We start from the raw sequence: 24,818 nt of genomic DNA on the forward strand, positions 1-24,818 counted from the left end.
CTACGTCCTGTTTCTTCCAAAGATTCCCATTTAAGTACCACGATCTGTGTTACCATTCCATATGGCCTATAAATGCCAAAAAAGCAAATGCCCCTCCGATAATATCACATCTGGTCTGTAATACTGAGATGAAAAATTCTGAGATCCGACCACTGGACTGGAAAATGTACGCTGCCTAGCAGTAACACCGCAAACGGCTGGCTGCTAGCGATTGCCGCGGATAATCCCGACAACAAGAAAACAGGAATGCAGTACGACGTCAATTGGTCCAAAGGCTTACAAAAACACCCAACTCCAAGTTTCCACGGTAACCGATGTAATTTACTGCCTTCAATTAGACCTCGGCCAGTCCGCCTCGTTCGTTACACACTACCTCCAGCTAGATAACGGCGTCACGCTCTGATAAGCTACCTCTTGCACGCCCATTAAACAGCAAAACACACCGAGAAAACCGGAAAAGTATTCGAGCAACTCGATGCACTTGCGGTTCTTATAGTCTTCCTGTATTTGAAAACAATAACTTTGTTGATAATGAAGGGTCACTAACTCTCGACTTAGGTTTTGAAACACCACCAACGCCCTGAAGGCACAAGACTTGCCTCAGCTGCTACACCCTGCGATGACTGCGGACGAACTTTTCCCGTTTTCGCGTCTTCCAAGCAGCGTCAGTAACCGTTTGAGGTGTTTCCATTCGTCATTTCCTGCTCCCGCAAAAGCACACTACAGAAAGGAGATATTCCTGCAACGATTCTCATTATTTCCAAGATGGGCTGCAAAATACCCGTCTTCTTGGGAACATCAACCGAGCTCAAAATCAGCATAGTTGGCCTAAACAACAACCTATTTACGAAGACTACGCAAAGACCGGCCCTTCGTCTCCAGGCAGGACAAAATGCTTCTTCCCCTCGACACCGGCTCTGTCGTACACAATAGTCAAGGATGCAGCCCACTGAGACGACAAGGAACTGACCTATTCTCCTTGAGAAAACCTTAGTTTCGGACTACGAGGGGCTTTAACAAGCAACGTAAAACTTCAATTTCTCAGCTTTTTTTCCTCGGCCAATTTCAATTGAAACAATGCAGAATTTGTTATGAAACCTCGCAAACATTCACGCTTCAGACCCTATGGTTTCATGCAGTACCGATAGGTGGTGGTGCTACACGTAGCGTACAAAATGGTGTCTATAACGGAGGTACACTAAGTGATCAAACGTATCCGGACACCTGGCTGAAAATGACTTAAAAGTTCGTGGTGCCCTCCATCGGTAATGCTGGAATTCAATATAATTTTCGCCCAGCCTTAGCCTTGATGACAGCTTCCACTCCCGCAGGCATACGTTCAATCAGGTGCAGGAAGATTTCTTGGGAAATGGCAGCTCATTCTTCACGGAGTGCTGCACTGAGGAGAGGTCTTGATGTCGGTCGGTGAGGCCTGGCACGAAGTCGGCGTTCCAAAACATCCCAAAGGTGATCTATAGGATTCAGGTCAGGACATTGTGCACACCAGTCCATTACAGGGATGTTATTGTAGTGTAACCACTCCGCCACAGGCCGTGCATCACGAACAGGTGCTCGATCGTGTTGCAATCGCCATCCCCGAAGTGCTCTCCAACAGTGGGAAGCAAGAAGGTGCTTAAAACATGAATGTAGGCCTGTGTTGTTATAGTGCCGCGCAAAACAACAAGCCCCCCCCGTGTAAAATACGACCACCACCGCCGAATTTTACTGTTGGCACTACACACGCTGGCAGATGACGTTCACCGGACATTCGCCATACCCACACCCTACCATCGGACGACACATTCCTTACACCAAGCAAGGCGTCATTTGGCATTTACCGGCGTGATGTGTGGCTTACGGACAGCCGCTCGACCATAAAATCCAAGTTTTCTCAAAACAATGGTTCAAATGGCTTTGAGCACTATGGGACTTAACATCTATGGCCATCAGTCCTCTAGAACTTAGAACTACTTAAACCTAACTAACCTAAGGACAGCACACAACAACCAGTCATCACGACCAAGTTTTCTCACCTCCCGCTTAACTGACATAGTACTTACAGTGGAGCCTGATGAATTTTGGAATTCCTGTGTGATGGTCTCGATAGATGTCTGCCCATTACACATTACGACCCTCTTCAACTGTCGGCGGTCTCTGTCAGTCAACAGATGACGTCGGCCTGTACTCCTTTGTGCTGTACGCGTCCCTTCACGTTTCCAGTTCACTATCACATCGGAAATATTGGACGTAGGAATGTTTAAGAGTCCGCAGCTCGTGGTCGTGCGGTAGCGTTCTCGCTTCCCGCACCCGGGTTCGGTCCTCTGCGGGGTCAGGGATTTTCTCTGCCTCGTGATGACTCGGTGTTGTGTGACTTCCTTAGGTTAGTTAGGTTTAAGTAGTTCAAAGTTCTAGGGGACTGATGACCATAGATGTTAAGTCCCATAGTGGAGCCATTTGAATGTTTAAGAGTGTGGAAATCTCGTGCACAGACGTATGACACAAGTGACACTTAATCACCTGACCGCGTTCGAAGTCCTTGAGTTCCGCGGAGCGCCCCATTTTTCTCTCTCACTACGTCTAATGACTAATGAGGTCGCTTATATGGAGCACCTGGCAGTAGGTGGCAACACAATGCACCTAATATGAAAAACGCAAGTTTTTGGGGGTGTCCAGATTCTTCTGATCACACAGTATATGTTCCAAGCAGAGAGCTGTCATTGAGTTTCATTGCCCAGAAAACCAGAGGATCGCAGATATTCATAGGCGCTTGCGTAATGTCTACGGAGACCCGGTAGTGAACAAAAGCACGGCGAATCGTTGGGCGAGACGTCTGTTATGACCGCAACAAGGTCGCGCAAACCAGTCTGATCTTCCGCGTGCAGGTCGTCCGCACACAGGTGATAGTCCTGCACAGCTGGGATGTGAGGACATTCTTACTCAATGTCATCGACGGTTCACAATCAAACACCTCGTTGTACAACCGGACCACAGGCAATGAAACATGGATTCATCACTTCGAAGCAGAAATAAAACTGCAGTCCGTGGAGTGGCGCCACACCACCAACCCTCCAAAGACAAAGTTCAAAGCCGCAGCCTCTGCCGGTAAAGTCATGACGACGGTCTTCTGGGACTTTGAAGGAGTTACTCTCTTTAATGTCCTTCCTCACAGTGCAACGATCAACTCTGAAATGTATTGTACTACTTTCGGGAAATTGAAAGAACGATTTCAGCATGTTCGTCGCCACAGAAAATGCGAACGAACTTCTCCATAACAACTTAAGGCATTACATACGTCTGCATACCCGAGAGGATCTCAAAAATCTTCACTGGACTATTCTTCCTCATATACCCTACAGCCCGGATCTCGCACCTTCCGACTTCCATCGGTCAGCCCAATGAAGGATGCACTCCGCAGGAAGCAATACGTGGATGATAGTGAAGTTATTGATACAGCAAGACATTGCCTCTGGCATTGGCTAGTACAGTGGTACTACGCGGACATACAGGCTCTCCCAGTAAGGTTGCGTAAGGCCATCACATTGAATGGAGATAATGTTGAAAAATAGGTTTCTACAGCCAAAAGAGTGAGGATTAATACGGTGTATTGGGATCCTGAATAAAACCAACCCGCTTTAAAAAAAATTTAAAAAAAGGTTGTATTAGTTACTGAACGAGTGTGTCGGCCTTCAAAATGTTTGACTACTGACGATCAGAGAGCATTTACGAAACATGAACAACGGTTCTCAGGAAGAAAGTTTTGACATCGACGTAGTCTGCTAACATGGGAAATAAACTATCCGTCGCACCTACTCGCGTAGCACTAATCCACTTGCGTCGTATGTACACGACATTATTTTTGAGTGAAAAACGACAACTGCTATTGCAACGAGAGATGACAGTCTATTGCGATATTCGTTTAATGTGTATGTGTTAACAGAGACAGTAATTTTAAAATTACCAGTAAATTAGCAGTCTTCAAATTACGGAAAATGTATTATACTGTTACTATGGAATGTTAACTACGACCCTGAAAATTCAGAATATTTTCTCTTTGTGTAACAGCTGAATACAGAATTAAAACGTATAACTTTTCCGTTCAGAAAATTTGGTTCCTAATTCCAGGTTTTCCAATCACGGGTTGTAAAAAGAATACTAAAATTTGAAGAATCAGTGACGAAGCGTTTATTCGCACCAAATGTTTCAAAGGTAAAGAGTGCTGCATAACTGCCTATTACTCTGCAGTTATATCAGCCATAACAATAAAAATGCTGTTTTTGTGCTTTGTGATACCGAAGTCACATTTAGAAACGTTTTAATTATCATCGTCGACACCTACCCAAAGCTGATAGCACCAGCGAAAGCAACCGATACACTTAATCTAGGTCTCATAAGAGGTGCCAAGTGACCGTAGCTAATGGTTCAAATGGTTCTGAGCACTATGCGACTTAACTAGTGACCGTAGCTGATAGCAGTAAACGCACTCCTCGTCCTCTTCGTATTCAGATGATGAATCTTTCAACATCGCTTTCATCAACGCTTGAATCAGTCTTCCTCACCACGAGGCTGCTGTTTCGTGGCCATCTAGTTCTTTCTTACGAAGAGCTTCCTTTTGGTACCCCAGATACTGAAGGTGCATCAGATGCATCAAATCAAGCTCCTGGAGCAGTTTTTGTTGGAGGTGGTGTCTTCCCTGTAGTCTTGGTACTTGCTTTCTTTTTCCCTTAATCCAATGACTGCTCCAAAGCCTTATTAAAAGGAGATGTCAACACTACTGATTTACCTGCTCATGGTGTTGGGTTGATGACAGAAGTACAGCAGATGAGCTGATTTCAAAAGTACAAACAGCTGTTTTTTGCATCCCATTAACTTCAGACGACAGTGGCCCTGCTGTAGCTTGTGAACAACCCTTATCCGCATTTGCTGCAGATTGCTGAGGAGGAATATCCACGGATGAAAAAACTACGGGGTTAAAAGGGTAGATCCTACACTTTTTGCAACTATATGCAGCCACTTCCATTGTTCCAGCTCTGCAATATGCCCAAGCCATCAATGGCCCAAAGCCTTGTCTCTCCAACACTAGAAAGGTGGCATGTGGAATAAAAGTCAGAATATCTGTGTGTACGAACTGCCGCCAAATTTCGGGGACCTGCCTATTAGCGGCCACGCCTTATTTCCAGGTAGGCACAACCTAACCCTTAAGTGAACGCTGGACGTGTATTTATCTATTACATAAAAAAGAGCTTGTTCAGATTACGATCTGATATGAAATACTTTGAAAGTATGTGTTACCCGGCTAGAGGAAGGAGTTGCAACTGAATTCTGTAGAAACCGTATATCTTTATCACAAAATTTAAAAAAGCTGTGGAGAACGAAACGTCAACACCACCGACACCAAACTCACAATGGCGTATAGAATGTGCTTCGCTACTGGTACGGAACGTAGCTCCAAACAAGGGAGATATTCAGCTACCCGGAATTAGGCGACCACTGGAAATGTCATCACTTTACCTATTCCAGCAGGAACTGAGCAGTGCTGCTGCATGGCGATAGAAGTCAGCAGGACAGTGCTATCGCTGCTAGAGTACTGGTTATTCTTCATGTTTTACTGTCCCTGTACATTAATACCGATGAAACTGGACTAATTTGTGACCGCTCTACGGAACAGACACATAAAATTATGCTTTAAGAATCATTCTGTTTGTAACGGAAAACAAACCGATGCTTTCTGTCGACACTGGGTGTCGCTTGAAAGACGCATTGAGCACTATTTGCTTGGGCGGACTCCAGTTACACAAAGCAAAAACAAAATTGCAGATGTCTGCCAAAACAACAGAGCAAATACGCCTGGCGACTCATAGAAGGGACACATGATATAAATACACTGTTCAGTCACATTAATATGACCACCTGGCAAAAGGCCGAATAACCACCTTCTGCAGCACGGACAACTGTGAGGGGTCCAGCAAGAGAATCAGTCCTAAAGGTACTGACAGGAATGTGGAGCCATGCTGACTCCATCGCCTTACTCAGCTGCTCAAGGTTTCTCGTGTGAGGATCTATGGCGCGTACAGCTCAATCGTGATTGTCGTATAGATTCTCGATTGGGTTAAATTCGGGGAGTTTGTTGACCTAAGGAGTACGGAAACACTCATCCTGGTGCTCTTGGTACCAAGCACGCTCACTGTGACCTGTGTGAGACGCTGCTCGTAGATACCGCTGTGCCGATGGAAAACAAAATGCATGTAAGGGTCAACATGGTCCCCGAGGATAGACGTATGCTTGTGTTGATCCACTATGCTCTCCAGAATTACGAGATCGCCCAGGGAAAGGCGCGAGAACATTCGCCAGACCATAACGCTCCTCGTTCCGGCCTGGACCCTTGCGATGATTGTTGCAGGTTGTTTGCTTTCACGTGTTTCATGCCGTACATGCCAACAGCCATCTGTCCGATGTAGAGGGAAACAAGATTAATCCGTCGCCACGTCCAGTTGCGGTATTAATGTGCAGATTCCAGTCTTTGTCAGCGATGAAGAGAATTCAGCGTAGATGCACGAACAAGGCGGCTGTTACGGAGGCCCTTACACAGCAACGTTCGCTGAACGGTCGTTGTGGACACAATGTAAATAGCCCCTTGGTTCATCTGGCCGGTCAGTTGCTCAGCAGTTGCACCTCTATTCGCTAGTAAACATACCCACAGCCGTCGTTCACTTACCCGCAGCCGTCGTTCACTCGTGTCATCTGTGGCGCACCACGGTTTTGCCGATTGTGGACAGCGCCATTTTCCGAAGCACAGTGTACTTTAAGCACGGCGACACACGAACAGTTTTCAAAATTGGCCGTTTCTGAAACGCTTTCAGCCATGCGCTTTAGATCTAAATGGCTCCGTTTCCGCCGGCCGCGGTGGCCGAGCGGTTCTAGGCGTTTCAGTCCGGAACCGCGCGACTGCTACGGTCGCGGTTTCGAATCCTGCCTCGGGCATGGATGTGTGTGATGTCCTTAGGTTAGTTGGGTTTAAGTAGTTCTAAGGGACTGATGACCTCTGAAGTTAAGTCCCATAGTGCTCAGAGCCATTTGAACCACTTGAGCTCCGTTTCCGCATTACGACAACGACTGCACTGTTTCGCGCGTACCCCGACACGTTTTATATACCCTCTACTTCTACTGCTGCCACCTATGGTTATGGCACTTTGACATCGAACATAGTTGGTGGTTACATTAATGTGACAGGACCGTGTACAGTTTTACAGGGTGATTCAGGTAAGATGTTTCATATTTTAAAAAAGGATAAATCTCTCTCAGAACTATTCCAGCGAAGTTGATACCGCTATGCTTGCAATTAATATCGCTGAGAAAATAATGTGACCAGAGTCTCGGTCCGGCACACAGTTTTAATCTGCCAGGAAGTTTCGATTATAATGTCGACTATTCATCTTGATGAATTCGGAATTACGAAATTTTAAACTAACGCAAAAATATTTGCGGTTTATAACCCTATTTTCGCCGTTCGGTACCGACCCGACCGATGTGATGTTTTGCTGACGTTTCTACTTGCGTGATCACAGTACTGGCGTCGCAGTTCCGTTCAGCTGACGTCCAATGTGAATCGATCTTTACTCAGATAATGAAGCAGTTTCTTATAGTTCACGTCGATGGACTAGTTTCGTTCGTGCAACACATGTGTTGGCGTATTTTTTCACGAAGTACGGCACCGCAGTAGAGACTGCAGACAGGATCTGCAGCCACGGTGTGCGCAGCGTCGCAGCGGCAGGTGCAGCGAGGATGCGCCAAATCAGACGGCGGCCGGCAGCTGGCGGGTTTTAATTCTGGCGGCTCTCGCAGGAAATTACATTTGGACTGCAGCCGGCGGCGCACGCGAGCAGCGGCAGCGGCGGCCAGCCCCGGCTCCCTCCGGCCCCGCCTTGGCCTGCCTCCCTTTTATAATTTCGGTTGTTCTTTTGCGGCGGGCGATGAAGCGCGGCTTAATTAACACGCGCCCGCTGACGGGGCTGCATTATTCAGGCGCCCGCACCCGAGCCAGCAAGCCGATGCCGAAACATGCCACACGCCGGCTCTGCTCCAGACGCGCGGCGGCAGGCGCATTATGGCGCTCCCTGCACCGTGTTATCTTCTTCACTACAAGCGACGTAGGTACGCTTCGTACCCAAAAGTCTCTGGACACCCATTACCGTTCACTGCAAAGAGGACGGCCTCGTACGAGTAACTTACAGCTTACATACATTGAAGAGCCAAAGAAATTGGTACACCGTGTAGGGCCCCCACGAATATGCGGAAGTACCGCAACACGACGTGGCACGGACTCGACTAATGTCTGAAGTAGTGCTGGAAGGAACTGCAACCATGAATCCTGCAGGGCTGCCTATAAATCCGTAGGAGCACAAGGGGGTGGAGGTCTCTTCTGAACAGCACGTTGCAAGGCAATTCACGTCTGGGGAGTTTGGTGGCGAAGTGTTTAAATTCGTAAGGGTGTTCCTGGAGTCACTCTGTGGCAATTCTGGACGTGTGGGGTGTCGCATTGTCCTGCTGGAATTGCCTAAATCCGTCGGAGTGTATAATGGACATGAACAGATGCAGGGGATCAGACAGGATGCTTACGTCCGTGTCACCAGTCAGTCGTATCCAGACGTATCAGGGCTACCATATCACCTTAACTGCACACGCCTCACACCATTACAGAGCCTCCACCTGCTTGAACAGACCCCTACTGACATGCAGGATTCATGGATTCATGAGGTTGCCTCCATACCTGTACACGTCCATCCGCCCGATAGAACCTGAAACGAGACCCGCCCGACCAGGTAACATGTTTCCAGTCACCGACAGTCCAATGTCGGTGCTGATAGGCCCAGGCGAGGCGTAAAGCTTCGTCTCGTGCAGACATCAAGGATACACGAGGGAGCCTTAGGCTCCGAAAGCCCATGTCGATGATGTCTCGTTGAATGGTTCCCACGCTGACACTTGCTGACGGCCCAGCATTGAAATCTGCAGCAATTTGCGGAAGGGTTGCACTTATGTCACTTTCCACGATTCTCTTCAGTTGTCGTTCGCCCCGTTCTTGCAGGATCTTCTTCCGGCCGCAGCGATGTCGGAGATTTGATGTTTTACAGGATTCCTGATATTCACGGTGCACTAATGAAATGTCGTACGGGAAAATCTCCACTTCACCGCTACCTCGGAGATGCTGTGTCCCATCGCTCGTGCGCCGTGTATAGTGCCACGTTCAAACTCATTTAAATCTTGATAACCTCCCATTGTAGCAGCAGTAACCGATCTAACAACTGCGCCGGACACTTGCTGTCTTATATATGCGTTGCCGGGAGCTTAATTTGCTCGGGTATGTATTTATTCCAATCTTCTATTAGTTCATCTCCTCCTACCCCCCCCCCCTCCCCTCTCTCTCTCTCTGACACTCTCTTACTCCTCCTGTCTTTGTCCATCTCCTCCTTTCCCTTCTCTATCCACCGCCTCCGCTCCGCTCTCTGTTCATTTCCCCACCCCTTATCTCTGTTCATCTCCTCCTCCTCCTCCTGTTTGTGCCTTTTCTCCTTTCCCCACGCTGTTTCACAGTCTCCTCCTCCCCCATCCACTCCACGTTATCATGCTCACTCCAATCGGACGCTGGTGGTTCTGACCCCTAACGATCAATATTACTTTCCAGATTGTCACTACCATGTGTACCAAATTTCACTGAAATCGTTCCCGGAATTTAGGATGAGCTTTTCGACCGTGGGTTTGCCCGCACACGCACACGTCTAGAATATTTCGCATATACACTCCTGGAAATTGAAATAAGAACACCGTGAATTCATTGTCCCAGGAAGGGGAAACTTTATTGACACATTCCTGGGGTCAGATACATCACATGATCACACTGACAGAACCACAGGCACATAGACACAGGCAACAGAGCATGCACAATGTCGGCACTAGTACAGTGTATATCCACCTTTCGCAGCAATGCAGGCTGCTATTCTCCCATGGAGACGATCGCAGAGATGCTGGATGTAGTCCTGTGGAACGGCTTGCCATGCCATTTCCACCTGGCGCCTCAGTTGGACCAGCGTTCGTGCGGGACGTGCAGACCGCGTGAGACGACGCTTCATCCAGTCCCAAACATGCTCAATGGGGGACAGATCCGGAGATCTTGCTGGCCAGGGTAGTTGACTTACACCTTCTAGAGCACGTTGGGTGGCACGGGATACATGCGGACGTGCATTGACCTGTTGGAACAGCAAGTTCCCTTGCCGGTCTAGGAATGGTAGAACGATGGGTTCGATGACGGTTTGGATGTACCGTGCACTATTCAGTGTCCCCTCGACGATCACCAGTGGTGTACGGCTAGTGTAGGAGATCGCTCCCCACACCATGATGCCGGGTGTTGGCCCTGTGTGCCTCGGTCGTATGCAGTCCTGATTGTGGCGCTCACCTGCACGGCGCCAAACACGCATACGACCATCATTGGCACCAAGGCACAAGCGACTCTCATCGCTGAAGACGACACGTCTCCATTCGTCCCTCCATTCACGCCTGTCGCGACACCACTGGAGGCGGGCTGCACGATGTTGGGGCGTGAGCGGAAGACGGCCTGACGGTGTGCGGGACCGTAGCCCAGCTTCATGGAGACGGTTGCGAATGGTCCTCGCCGATACCCCTGGAGCAACAGAGTCCCTAATTTGCTGGGAAGTGGCGGTGCGGTCCTCTACGGCACTGCGTAGGATCCTACGGTCTTGGCGTGCATCCGTGCGTCGCTGCGGTCCGGTCCCAGATCGACGGGCACGTGCACCTTCCGCCGACCACTGGCGACAACATCGATGTACTGTGGAGACCTCACGCCCCACGTGTTGAGCAATTCGGCGGTACGTCCACCCGGCCTCCCGCATGCCCACTATACGCCCTCGCTCAAAGTCCGTCAACTGCACATACGGTTCACGTCCACGCTGTCGCGGCATGCTACCAGTGTTAAAGACTGCGATGGAGCTCCGTATGCCACGGCAAACTGGCTGACACTGACGGCGGCGGTGCACAAATGCTGCGCAGCTAGCGCCATTCGACGGCCAACACCGCGGTTCCTGGTGTGTCCGCTGTGCCGTGCGTGTGATCATTGCTTGTACAGCCCTCTCGCAGTGTCCGGAGCAAGTATGGCGGGTCTGACACACCCGTGTCAATGTGTTCTTTTTTCCATTTCCAGGAGTGTATTTAACAATTTTTCACATATCTGTACATGTATTTGACCTGTATGTCTAGCGAATTTCACCCTGCCGTTTCTTTTTCACGCAGCTCTATGTTTATGACGTCGTATATCCTGAAGTATGGGCTGTACAATTTTCCAGGTACCCCACTCGTGCATGCAGTCTTACACGTGGTTACTGTTTGAGCAATGTGTTCTGACTAGTATTAAATCAAAACGTTATGCATGATGATGCAGTTTTTCACGCATCTCATCTCAGTGTTTATGGCATCAAATCTCCTGAACTAAGAATCGTACAATGATATACTGTTTCCGTTACGTTCACTGGTGTATGTGAATAGTGTGTGCAAAATGTGTCACATATACACTCCCAAAGAATTGATGAATTAAAACGTCATTCAGTAGTTTTACCCCATGAGCAGCGAAAATGTAATAAGCGATAAACTTTTTTCCTTTCTCATTATGTATGGATCGTTAGTGACGAAAAGTTTTGTAAAAGTTTGAAATTATGTGCGCAGTTTGTCGCATGTCTAAGTGCTCTCACTTTCTAATGCTGGATGACTAAAGTATGGCTATTAGTGAGTCATGGACTACACTGCATTTTCACCCCGCCGCCAACCTCATCCCTTTCATAGGTGGGTTCTTCTTATCCCGACAGCGTTTCTTTGCAGACAATCAAGTTGGGCTGAAATTAGTCCAGCGGTTCAGGATAATTTGAATCGAATTTACCATTTCCATGGTCATTCATTGACAATGTATAAGCGTTGTACAGTGTAAAATTGTGTAACATGGTTGAAATTCCCAAGCAAATATGTGAAAGCTACAGGAAAAGACCGATGATAAACAATATGTACAAGAACCGCGAGGAAACAATTAGAATCGAAGACCAAGAACAAAGCCCTCAGATTAAAAAGGATATAGCACGCTGATGCAAGCTTCTGCCCCTATTGTTCAATCCATACACCGAAGAAGCAATGACTGAAACGAAAGTAAAGTTCGGGAATCGGAATGAAATTCAGAGTGAAAGGATATTAATGATAAGATTCGCCGATGAAAGATAAGATTCGTTGATGACACTGCTATCCTCAGTGAAAGTGAGGAAGAATACCAGGACGCGTTTAATGGAATGAACAGCCTAATGAGTACAGAATGTGGATTCGGCGTAAACTCTAACTGGGAACGCGGAGAGAGTGCCACGTTGGACTTCTTTCTCTCCTACAACACCACAGAGGCTCGGAAAACTATCGCCGTCGCTTCTGAATGTAACAACTTGTTGTGTCTGCTTTGTGCCAGCCATAACGAACACAAGAAAATCAATGCTAAATGTTCTACGCGTATTCCGAAGTGCACGATGCAGACACGCGCGACGTAATGACGCTGCTGGATGGAGCGTCACGCTTTACACTGCTACCTACCATTGCGCGTCGCCACAATTCTTACGTGAACATCAGTACTGTGACGCAATAAGCGATAAGTAACAGCAAAAATCCTTGATGAAACAAGTGATAAGTAACAGAAAACATACTTGTACCGACTGGAGGAAGGAAACGTGAATGGGAAGCACCAATTTTTTACTCAATAATTTATGCAATCGCATAACAGAAACCTTAATATACTCATTACATAAATTTTCTACACTTTATTAAAGCATTGACACTTCAGTAAAAATGTTCAGTAAGAAACTTTCTGAGTGAGGTCTTTGGTGAAGGTTAGTTTGCGACGCCTTAAAAGGCCACAGAAGTTTCAGCGCCCGCTACACAGACAAATAATTCGACCTGAAAGTGTGATTCCAGCCCAGAACAGAAGTAATTCTTCCTGGAACTGCTGGTCAGTCAAGTCTTGGTGAAATGGTCGTTATCCACAGGACGTCAACGTTATGTTGCAGTTTTTTTGTATGCAAGCCAATTGATATTGCTAGAAAATGCTGTCAATCCGTTTTGCGATTCCACTGTCGGAATAGGCTGGATGGGCGACTGCCTATAGTGCTGCTGCCCTCCTGCTGGGCAGACTGGGCTGAAAGTAGTGACGTCAATTCGTAACGCCGTAGCGCGTCTCTAGCGTTACTCTCCCACACAGGGAGTCGTCGGTAAATTGGCAGACATCGCAAATATCTGATGTGATAAGATTGTGCTCGGGATTGTCGTTGGTAGAGTCAGACAACTTTATACTACACTTCCAGTAATAAAGACAGTGGATATATGTTACAAGAGATAGCATTCCGAAGATATCTGAGGATGGTTTTTCTTATTTTACGCTTTGTTCGCTGATGGCCATCTTCGCACTGCAGTATTCGTCTTGGAATAGTTTGGGCATGTAGACTGAGCACATTGTTGTTGATGTCGCTCCTCTGCAGGATATGGGCATGTAAATCAAGTTGAATGCTGTCGATCGATGTCGCTCCTCTGTAGCAAATGGGCACTTAGATGGACCACATTGCTATCGATGTCGCTCCGCTGCAGGGAACATTGACATATGCCACTGAGCTATCGAATAACATCAACCGCGTCCCTCCATCCTGGTTTTGGGTTTCTGTGATTTTCGTAAATCGCTTCAGGCAAATGCCGTGATGGTTCCTTTGGAAGGGCACGGCCAGCTTCCTTCCTCATCCTTTCCTAATCCGATCGGACCAATGACCTCGCTGTTTGGCCCCCTCCTTCCACATCAACCAACCGAACAACATCAGTTCTTATAATTTACCACACACTCCACACTGTTACGGAAACAGAATGGTTCAAATGGTTCTGAGCACTATGGGACTTAACATCTGTGGTCATCAGTCCCCTAGAACTTAGAACTACTTAAACCTAACTAAGCTAAGGACATCACACACATCTATGCCCGAGGCAGGATTCGAACCTGCGACCGTAGCAGTCGCGCGGTTCCGGACTGAGCGCTTAGAACCGCGAGACCACCGCGGCCGGCGAAACATAATGTAGACGACCCAGTAATAAGACCAAAGCAGTGACAGGACAATAAAAGCTTACGAGAGGAAAAGTCGACGGTACTACAATAAAAACGCTGCTATATACTTATTTGCGCACTTCTTCAAGAAACTGTGCGCGGTGGCTGATGGGAGCTACCTGAATCGAAAAAATCGAACATAATAGACTGGCACTTACAGCTTCTCCTCGCCGCGACATTACTCTGACTTTATTAGCAGACGGTACTGACTTTCGCAAGCCGTAGCACGTGCATCACCCGAAACAAAACTCAGTACAAGGAAAACAACGCGGAACAACGACACACTCCAAGCGAATACCTATGCAAGGTCGCACAATACCTTGTGACTTTTGTCAAATCTGTTACTCCCATCAGCCATCGTGCCTAGTGTCTTCCTGAAGTAACCGATTAATATAAAACGCTCGTTAGGCCTGTCCTGTAATACTCCACAACTACATGTGTAAGTAGGCTGTTTATATTTTCTTATTAGCAACGTTACGTAGTGCTCTGTATGAAAATCATGGCTGTGCTGTGTGCAGTCTGTGGCTAGTTAGCATTGTTGTCTGCCATTGTAGTGTTGGGCAGCTGGATGTTACAGCGCGTGGCGTTGCGCAGTTGGAGGTGAGCCGCCAGCAGTGGTGGATGTGGGGAGAGAAATGGCGGAGTTTTGAAATTTGTAAGACTAGATGTCATGAACTGCTATATATATTATGACTTTTGATGACTATTAAGGTAAATACATTGTTTGTTCTCAATTAAAATCTTTCATTTGCTAACTATGCCTATCAGTAGTTAGTGCCTTCTGTAGTTTGAATCTTTTATTTAGCTGGCAGTAGTGGCGCTCGCTGTATTGCAGTAGCTTGAGTAACGAAGATTTTTGTGAGGTAAGTGATTTGTGAAAGGTACAGGTTAATGTTAGTCAGGGTCATTCCTTTGTAGGGATTTCTGAAAGTCAGATTGCGTTGCGCTAAAAATATTGTGTGTCAGTTTAAGCACGGTCTTGTATAATTGTTCTAAGGGGACGTTTCACATGGTCAAGGTATTTTACGTCCAAACAAAACACGTAATATCAGCCACACACACAGAACATTCAGCGTAGCTAACACAATAACAAGCCACAAGAACAGTAAGCTACTCTACGAAGTATATATTAATACCTTCAGCTGCTAACAGGCGTTGATATATATCAATGGGGACAGGTGAAAATGTGTGCCCCGACCGGGACTCGAACCCTGGATCTCCTGCTTACATGGCAGACGCTCTATCCATCTGAGCCACCGACGGCACGGAGAATAGTGCGACTGCAGGGACTACCTCGCGCACGCCTCCCGCGAGACACACATTCTCACCTTATATGTCCACACACTACATTCGTAGTGTCCCTACTCAGCACACTCATTACTCGTGGAAGACATTGTCCGAAAGAACAGACACCATATCCATATCAGTATATAGTTCTGGCAATACCGGCCATGACCTCCTTCTTCTGCGCGGATGCACAACATATTACCCGAACTATTGGAGGACTTGCTAAGAATGTCTTCCACGAGTAATGAGTGGGTTGGGTAGGGACACTACGAATGTAGTGTGTGGACATAAAAGGTGAGGATGTGGGTCTCGCGGGAGGTGTGGGCGAGAAAGTCCCTGCAATCACACTATGCTCTGTGCCCCCGGTGGCTCAGATGGGTAGAGCGTCTGCCACGTAAGCAGGAGATCCCGGGTTAGAGTCCCGGTCGGGGCACACATTTTCACCTGTCCCCGTTGATATACACTCCTGGAAATTGAAATAAGAACACCGTGAATTCATTGTCCCAGGAAGGGGAAACTTTATTGACACATTCCTGGGGTCAGATACATCACATGATCACACTGACAGAACCACAGGCACATAGACACAGGCAACAGAGCATGCACAATGTCGGCACTAGTACAGTGTATATCCACCTTTCGCAGCAATGCAGGCTGCTATTCTCCCATGGAGACGATCGTAGAGATGCTGGATGTAGTCCTGTGGAACGGCTTGCCATGCCATTTCCACCTGGCGCCTCAGTTGGACCAGCGTTCGTGCTGGACGTGCAGACCGCGTGAGACGACGCTTCATCCAGTCCCAAACATGCTCAATGGGGGACACATCCGGAGATCTTGCTGGCCAGGGTAGTTGACTTACACCTTCTACAGCACGTTGGGTGGCACGGGATACATGCGGACGTGCATTGTCCTGTTGGAACAGCAAGTTCCCTTGCCGGTCTAGGAATGGTAGAACGATGGGTTCGATGACGGTTTGGATGTACCGTGCACTATTCAGTGTCCCCTCGACGATCACCAGTGGTGTACGGCCAGTGTAGGAGATCGCTCCCCACACCATGATGCCGGGTGTTGGCCCTGTGTGCCTCGGTCGTATGCAGTCCTGATTGTGGCGCTCACCTGCACGGCGCCAAACACGCATACGACCATCATTGGCACCAAGGCAGAAGCGACTCTCATCGCTGAAGACGACACGTCTCCATTCGTCCCTCCATTCACGCCTGTCGCGACACCACTGGAGGCGGGCTGCACGATGTTGGGGCGTGAGCGGAAGACGGTCTAACGGTGTGCGGGACCGTAGCCCAGCTTCATGGAGACGGTTGCGAATGGTCCCCGCCGATACCCCAGGAGCAACAGTGTCCCTAATTTGCTGGGAAGTGGCGGTGCGGTCCCCTACGGCACTGCGTAGGATCCTACGGTCTTGGCGTGCATCCGTGCGTCGCTGCGGTCCGGTCCCAGGTCGACGGGCACGTGCACCTTCCGCCGACCACTGGCGACAACATCGATGTATTGTGGAGACCTCACGCCCCACGTGTTGAGCAATTCGGCGGTACGTCCACCCGGCCTCCCGCATGCCCACTATACGCCCTCGCTCAAAGTCCGTCAACTGCACATACGGTTCACGTCCACGCTGTCGCGGCATGCTACCAGTGTTAAAGACTGCGATGGAGCTCCGTATGCCACGGCAAACTGGCTGACACTGACGGCGGCGGTGCACAAATGCTGCGCAGCTAGTGCCATTCGACGGCCAACACCGCGGTTCCTGGTGTGTCCGCTGTGCCGTGCGTGTGATCATTGCTTGTACAGCCCTCTCGCAGTGTCCGGAGCAAGTATGGTGGGTCTGACACACCGGTGTCAATGTGTTCTTTTTTCCATTTCCAGGAGTGTATATCAACGCCCGTCAGCAGCTGAAGGTATTAATATGTAATTCTAATTTCGTTCTAGACGGCTGCAGGTCTTGTCCGAAAGAACAGACACCATATCCATGTAAGTACATTACGAAGTAGTCAACGTTAAACACTACACGACTGATTAACGGAATTCACTTAAAAATTGGGGCTCAATTCGATTGTTTAGCGTTCGAGACTTGAAAGCACGAAGTTATGTCCTTCCCGTCGGTTGTTGGCCGGTAGGAAGCAAGTCCAATAATGGGGCTGGTACCTTACAGCTTCTCGACAGCTTTGGAGGATATTTCAGCCACCCTTAATAGATAATCCTGTTCCCCAGCAACGTATCTATAATAGGCAGAAAATTTACGGAACTAGTCGCTCTTAACGGAACAAAATCGACAGATGTGAAAGTAATTTCCGTAGTACCTCAAAGAACTGTGATAGAGCCATTACTATTTACAATGCATATAGCCGGCCGAAGTGGCCGTGCGGTTAAAGGCGATGCAGTCTGGAACCGCACGACCACTACGGTCGCTGGTTCGAATCCTGCCTCGGGCATGGATGTTTGTGATGTCCTTAGGTTAGTTAGGTTTAACTAGTTCTAAGTTCTAGGGGACTAATGACCTCAGAAGTTGAGTCCCATAGTGCTCAGAGCCGACAATGCATATAAATGATCTAGTAAAAGCGTCGAGAGCTCTTTAAGACTGTTCGCAGATGATGCGGTTGTCAACACAAAAAGACAGTATTGGTTTTCAAAAGACCTACGGAGGATTGATGAGTGGTGCAAGCTCTGGCAGTGGACCCTGAACTTAATGTACCATATTGCGCACACAAAGGATAAGAAATCCACTACTGTATAATTATATTATTGATGAAAGGTGCCTAGAAGCGTAAAATATCTAGGATTAACTATCCAGAGCGACGTTAAGTTGAATGGCCACATAAAACAAATAATAGGAAATGCAGGTACCAGAATGATATTCGAGGAAGAATCTTAAGGTAATGTAATTCTTCCACGGAAAAAAATGGTTTGCAAGTCGCTTGTTTGACCGACTCTTGAGTATTGTTCGTCAATCTGGGACCTTTACCGGGTAGGTCTGACAGAAAATGGAAACAGAGAGAGAGGGGAGGAGGGACATCAACATCGAAAAACAAAAACTGTGGCCTTCTGTGGATAGTGCCCAGTACAAAATAAGATCCGTTTGAAAACTGAAATTCTGAAGAGAGTGAATATCTTCACATATTTAGGGTGTAAACTACCCTTTCTGGAAGAAACAGACGAACTGAGAAAGCCACCTGGTGTACAAAAACAATGGGAGTGATTAATAATGTGTTGAAACCCTTACTAGAAAACAAACACAACAGAATACGTCTTTATCAGACCTTAACAAGAACGTTGTTGTGCTATGAAGCGACGCCTGGCAATAAAGGCAAACGATGCGAAAATTCTGACAGCCTATGAAGTGAATTTCTTGAAACAAACAGCTGTTTCCACAAAATGAGATCACAAAAAGGAATGAAGGTGTGTTGAAGAAGCTGTTTTTTACTTCATTTCAGCAACGCAGGAAGTAAACGTTTATATACATTACTAGTACTGATAAAGATAGAAGCCGCACAAACATCCAAACAAATCTTGATAGAATATTTCAAAATCAGTGCAAGGACTGGCAACTAGCAAAGGTGTGAAAGACGTGAAATTACACACTTCGCAAAACTAAATCCTATGACTGACTACAATTTTATCAAGTTACAAATGCAGTCGGTCCACTTAAAAATATCTGGTTGTGACGATATGAGGCGATATGAAATGGAATTATCACATAGGCTCAGTTGTAGGTAAAACAGGTGACAGATATTAGGTCAGCGGTAAGAAGGTGGGTAAATGCAGTTAGTCTGCAAAAGAGATTGCTTACAAAGTCCTCGTGCGACCGACACAAGAATATTGCTCACGTGTGTTAAACCATACAAATAGGACTAACGGTGGTATATACAGAAGGACAGTGCGAATGTTCACTGTTTATTTGATTCGTGTAAGAGCGGCACGGGTAAGTTGAAAACACTAAACCAGCAACGCATGAAGACAGACGCTAAGAATACCGCGAAAATCTACTTACAAATTAGTTGTGGTGATACTGATTACGGTTGGGAAGCGTGACTGGGTGGAATAAATAATTGTTTGTATTTTTTGCTACCAGTCACTTATTTGTTCTATGATTAATATATTCCAACTCATTTTGTCATGTTCCGCCCATCTTCACGCGTTTATGTATACAGAAAATTGTTGCTTAAAAATAAACTGTCTTATACTAAATTAATGTAGAATTTTTATTTTCCTATTCGTTGCTGGAGTGACTGTCGGCGTATTTGGAAAGGGGGCATGCAGTGGTTGGCGAGAATCTGATGTCCAGTGATGTCTTCTGATGGTGTGTAGGCGTGTCTCGTTTATTGTGAGTGACACCACAGCTATTTTGGCGTCCCAGAAGCTTCGTTTGCATCACTGACGGAGCTGTTGTGCAATATTGCATTATTTATTTTGGCACTGTTTTGACGTAATTCACTGCACAATATATATATATATATTATAAAATTCAAAAAATAATAAACAACGACACTGCTCCACACTAGCGGGAAACATCACTGGACATATTCTGGACCACTACTGCCCCATACCTCTCTCTCCAAACAGCCCAACAACCACTTCAGCATCCTACGAACCACTTTCGTGAAGCTCGCAAGAGTATTCTACTTGGAGCACGCACACAGGCATTTAAGCTGTTTTTTCCACGCGCTTCACATGCAAGCAGAACGGGAAGAAACGTTAAGCGAGCAGTACGGGAAGAAACGTTAATACGTGGTACAGTGGGAGGTACCCTCTGCCATGCACTAATCAGTGATTGGAGAAGTATGCCTGTCACTGTGGTTACCTGCGACATCAATTTCAATCTTTCCCTATGTTGCCTTAACAGTACGGCATTATTTTCTTATTATTTTCCGCGCAACCTCCAGTACGAGGCAGCGTACAAAGCTACCCAGAATTCTGCTGGCCAGACTCTGGAATTGCTGAGAGCAGTGCCACACCTGTGGCTGCGTTTGTGGCGCCTGCCTAATAAAACACGGCGGAGGCAGGCGGCCGATCGCCACCAGATAAAGCCGCGTCATACACACTATCGCTTCCATAAAAATACATCACGTATCAGGCTGGCTCAACAGGTAGCAAGCGCTCGCGTTTTATGTGCCACTACTGCCGCGCCAAAATCGCTTCGCCGGGAATATAACACTTTGCCGCGATTTACGAGCGAAAACAGCACGGCGCTGCCCTGCCCGTCTGGCGCGGTAATCCAGCCCGCAGCGCCTGTTAACTGCAACCTGCGATGCGCTCTCGCGTCCCGTCGCTCTGTTTGCTAACAAGTCCTGCTGCGCCCTAGAAGTATGACGGCTCCAAATTACGCCGGCGGAACTGTGCTAGTATGAGCTTAGTATGCCGTTACTTGGCCATAAAGTCTCGCTGTCATTTCATAAACTCACAACTTCGAAGCTCTGAGATACAGAGAATCGTGATTCGTCGTAAAACGTTTAGCAGCTCTCAAAATTTTCTTCCTTTGTTCTTTGTTGCAGACCTGACTAGGAGTGCATCAAAATGGCTCCAGGCCAGGAGAAGGCGCAACATGTCATCTGGTGCGTAGTACCCAAATCTGTGATTACGGTACTGCGGTTATACGCTGGTCGCTGAATTTAAACTTTTTTTCTGCATCTGGTTTGTAATTGCGTGGATTTACGTAGTTTTGTGGTCCTGCATTCACTAGTAATATCAGCTTTTCTCTATCACGTCACATTTCCAAGATACACTGGAGAATCAAAAACAAGTCTGGCGAAAATTGATAAATGAAAACTAACAGCCGGCCGGTGTGGCCGAGCGGTTCTAGGCGCTTCAGTTTGGAACCGCGCGACCGCTACGGTCGCAGGTTCGAATCCTGCCTCGGGCATGGATGTGTGTGATGTCCTTAGGTTAGTTAGGTTTAAGTAGTTCTAAGTTCTAGGGGACTGAGAGTCCCATGTGCTCAGAGCCATTTGAATTTGAAAACTAACAAAAAATAAATATTCAGAACTTTAGAGGTCAATACTATTTAATATGTTCATATAAACATGACGCCAATGAAGGTCTAAATTAGCTCACAGCAAATAATCAACTTTATTCTTCTTTGCTATTCGAAAAATGTGACAATGGTGCTCGTCTTTTGCTTGCCATTTCTTTATTGCACCTACCATCTACATATAGTGACAATTAGTAGATCTTCTAGCACTCCTGTTAAAATATTCAAACGTCTAAACAAAAGAGCAATAAACATAGAAATATTACAAATAAACAACAAAAGGTCCCAAACCTCAAATCTTACGTGTTAGACCATTTTGAAAGATAGATTCAATCTCTGCACACCAAGATACGTACTAACTGATACCACACACCGAAAATGCAAAATGGCTGTTGAACAATGTTATCGACGCCAGAATGGAAGGATACCACCGAAAAAAAAAAACCGTAATGAAGTGGTTCAAAAGCCTTAAAGAGACAACAGTGTCAAAGACCTTCGAAGAAGTGGACGTATCCTTGTGTCTTAAGGACGCGTTGGCAGAGCGCAAGCCGCATATCAACGAAGCCGGCCCCACCTCCCGAAGTCAATAAGCCGTGCATCACGCGAATTGCAACAAGCAAGATCAACTGACCACGAACTGTTATACAAGCGCTTACGGCTTTTTGCACACAAAGTGAAAATGGTCCACGCATTAAAACCAAACGACCGTCCTCTGAGGTAAGAATTCGGGTATTTCAGATGCAGCAGAGTTCCACATATCTGGACATGCGAGTCGCCACTAATTAGAATTTGGAGTTCTGACAACCCACACGAACACATCCGTGACAGCCCGAAGCTTAATGTTCCATGTAGCCGGCCGCTTTTTCTTCGCAATCGAATCCACAACAGAAAAGGTTTATCTGGACACGCTCGAACAGTTCTTGTTACCACAGATTGAATAGCTGCAGCGGTCTAGCATCTTCCAACATGATGATGAACCCCACATTCCAGTTTTAACGTGAGGGTTGTGACTAAATGACACATTTCCTCAGAGGTGGATGGACGACATAGGCACGCATAATACGCAACAAATTGATTTATATCTTTAAATTTTCATTCATGGATACCTCCTGAAGTTTTTCCTGAGTTACAAAAGGGCATAGGCTAGCGGATGTCTGACATTAGCCGGGTGCCAGCCACTTCACGCTATGTCCACGTGATGGAAGTGTGAACTGGTACTGGCAAAGTAATGCCACGACAAAGCGTCGCTGCCGCTGTCAGACAAAGAACTGTACAGGAACGGAATCGGTCACGCTGCGCGCGAGTGCGAGTTCAGGGATGTGGGTGAGTGAGGTTTGGTCGTGTTTTTCTCAGCCACCTCTCGGTACATTCAGATCTTCCTTCCACTTCTCTCCGGCTATGAATCCCTCACCTTGTGCGAAAGATTTCAAACTTCATTTCTGTACCCATTAATGATACATAATAAGCCAAGACATGATTCAGTTTTAATAATAAACTCGTAAACACAGGATGGTCACCTGCTCCTGAATACAGCCTATTGGCCAAATCTGTACGCACTTGCAGAATACAACACCAATCGACGACACTGCCAGCCTTCGTTTACGAATGAATAAGCAATCAGAACTGTTAGAGTTGAAAAGCTGATTCGTACATGGTTGGAACTCGAACAGCGCTTTTATGTTCTACGCAACAAGTGCGGCTCACACTAAAATTATCGCAAGTTTTGAGAGCTGCTAAACGTTTTATAGTAAAACACTGTGTTCTCTCTCTAATAGTTCCCGAATTATTATTTTTTTAGAAAATTATATCAGGACTTTATAGACACTGCATTTTACAGTACAAGGTACCGAACAAAAAATTAAGAGCGCCATAAGCCGTAGATCGTTTTGAGGCTTTGCACCCTGCCAGTACAAGAAAGCATATCGAGGATATGTGGCAGGACCATAGCCTACGGTACCATAGCCTAGGGCATTGTTCCGGAATAAATCTTTATCTCTGCAGTAGGGTGTGCACTGTTTTGGAAATGCCTCGGAACAGACGAATGTGGCGACAGGAAAAGAAACCATACACGAAGTTAAATACACCTAAATCTACACGCATACTCTGAAAATCTCACTTAACTACCAGGCAGAGGATTCACCGAACCACCTTCACAATAATAGTCTATTATCCCCACCTCAACCAGCGCGCAGAAAAAACGAACACCTATATCTTACCGTGCGAGCTCTGATTTCCTTTATTTTATTATGATGATCGTATCTCCCTATGTAGGTCGGCGCCAACAAAATATTTTCACATTTCAAGCGGAAAGTTTGTGATTGAAATTTCAAAATTATGCTGCAATGAAAAACGCCTTTGTTTTAATGGTGTCCACCCCAAATCCTTTATCATGTCAGAGACACTCTTTCCCCTATCTCCCGATGATACAAAACGTGCTGCTCTTCTTTGAACTTTCTCAATGTACTCCGTTAAATCCTATCTGGTAAGGATCGCACACCGCGCATCAGTACTAAAAGAGGACGGAAAAGCATGGTGTAGGTAGTCTCTTTGGTAGATCTGTTGCATCTTCTAAGTGTTCTGCCAATAAATTGTAGTCTTTGGTTCCCCTCCCCACAAAATTTTCTGTGCGCTCTTTCCAATTTAAGTTGTTCGTAAATGTAATTCCTAGGCATTTAGTTGCATTTACTGCCTTTAGATTTGACCGATTTATCGTTTTGCCGAAGTTTAACGGATTCCCTTTAGCACTCATGTGAATGACCTAAAACTTATTAGTTAGGGTCAATTCCCAATTTTCGCACCGTACATATATCTTTTCTAATTCGCTTTCCAATTTGTTTTGAATCTGATGATGACTTTACTGGACGATAAATGACAGCATCATCTACAAACAACCTAAGACGGCTGCTCAGATCGTCTCCCAAATCATTTATATAGATGAGGAACAGCAGAGGGCCTGTAACAATACCTTGGGGAACGCCAGAAATCACTTCTGTTTTACCCGATGACTTTCCGTCAGTTACTACAAACTGTGGCCTCTCTGACGAAATCATGAATCCAGCCGAGTAACTGAGACAACATTCCATAAGCACGCAATTTGATAGCTTGTGAGGCACAATGTCAAAAGACTTTTGGAAATCAAGAAATACGGAATCCATTTGAAATCCCTTGTCAATAGCACTCAATATTTCGTGTGAGTAAAGAAGTAGTTAGGTTTTCTAAATCCGTGTTGACTGCGTGTGTAAATAGACCTTTCTCTTCGAGGTAATTCATAATGTTCGAACACAATATGTATTGCAGAATCTTGCTGCATATCGACGTTAATTATATGGCCCTGTGGTTTAGTAGAATACTGATACTACAATAAATTTGCAGAATTTTGAAGACGGC

General features: G+C 46.5%; 1 protein-coding gene and 2 non-coding genes across 4 annotated transcripts in view; 1 reads left to right on the plus strand and 2 right to left on the minus strand.

Annotated features, from left to right (window-relative positions):
* LOC126100552 (homeobox protein PKNOX1-like) overlaps positions 1-24,818 on the minus strand; it is a 717,569-nt gene that overhangs the window by 143,247 nt on the left and 549,504 nt on the right. The window lies entirely within an intron of this gene.
* Positions 15,357-15,431, minus strand: Trnat-ugu (transfer RNA threonine (anticodon UGU)). Its single transcript has one exon. It is a non-coding gene; the product is annotated as a tRNA-Thr (tRNA).
* On the plus strand, positions 15,813-15,887 carry Trnat-cgu (transfer RNA threonine (anticodon CGU)). The gene has a single exon. It is a non-coding gene; the product is annotated as a tRNA-Thr (tRNA).

The sequence above is a fragment of the Schistocerca cancellata genome, chromosome 9 (genome assembly GCF_023864275.1).
Source record: "Schistocerca cancellata isolate TAMUIC-IGC-003103 chromosome 9, iqSchCanc2.1, whole genome shotgun sequence".
Lineage (NCBI taxonomy): Eukaryota > Metazoa > Arthropoda > Insecta > Orthoptera > Acrididae > Schistocerca > Schistocerca cancellata.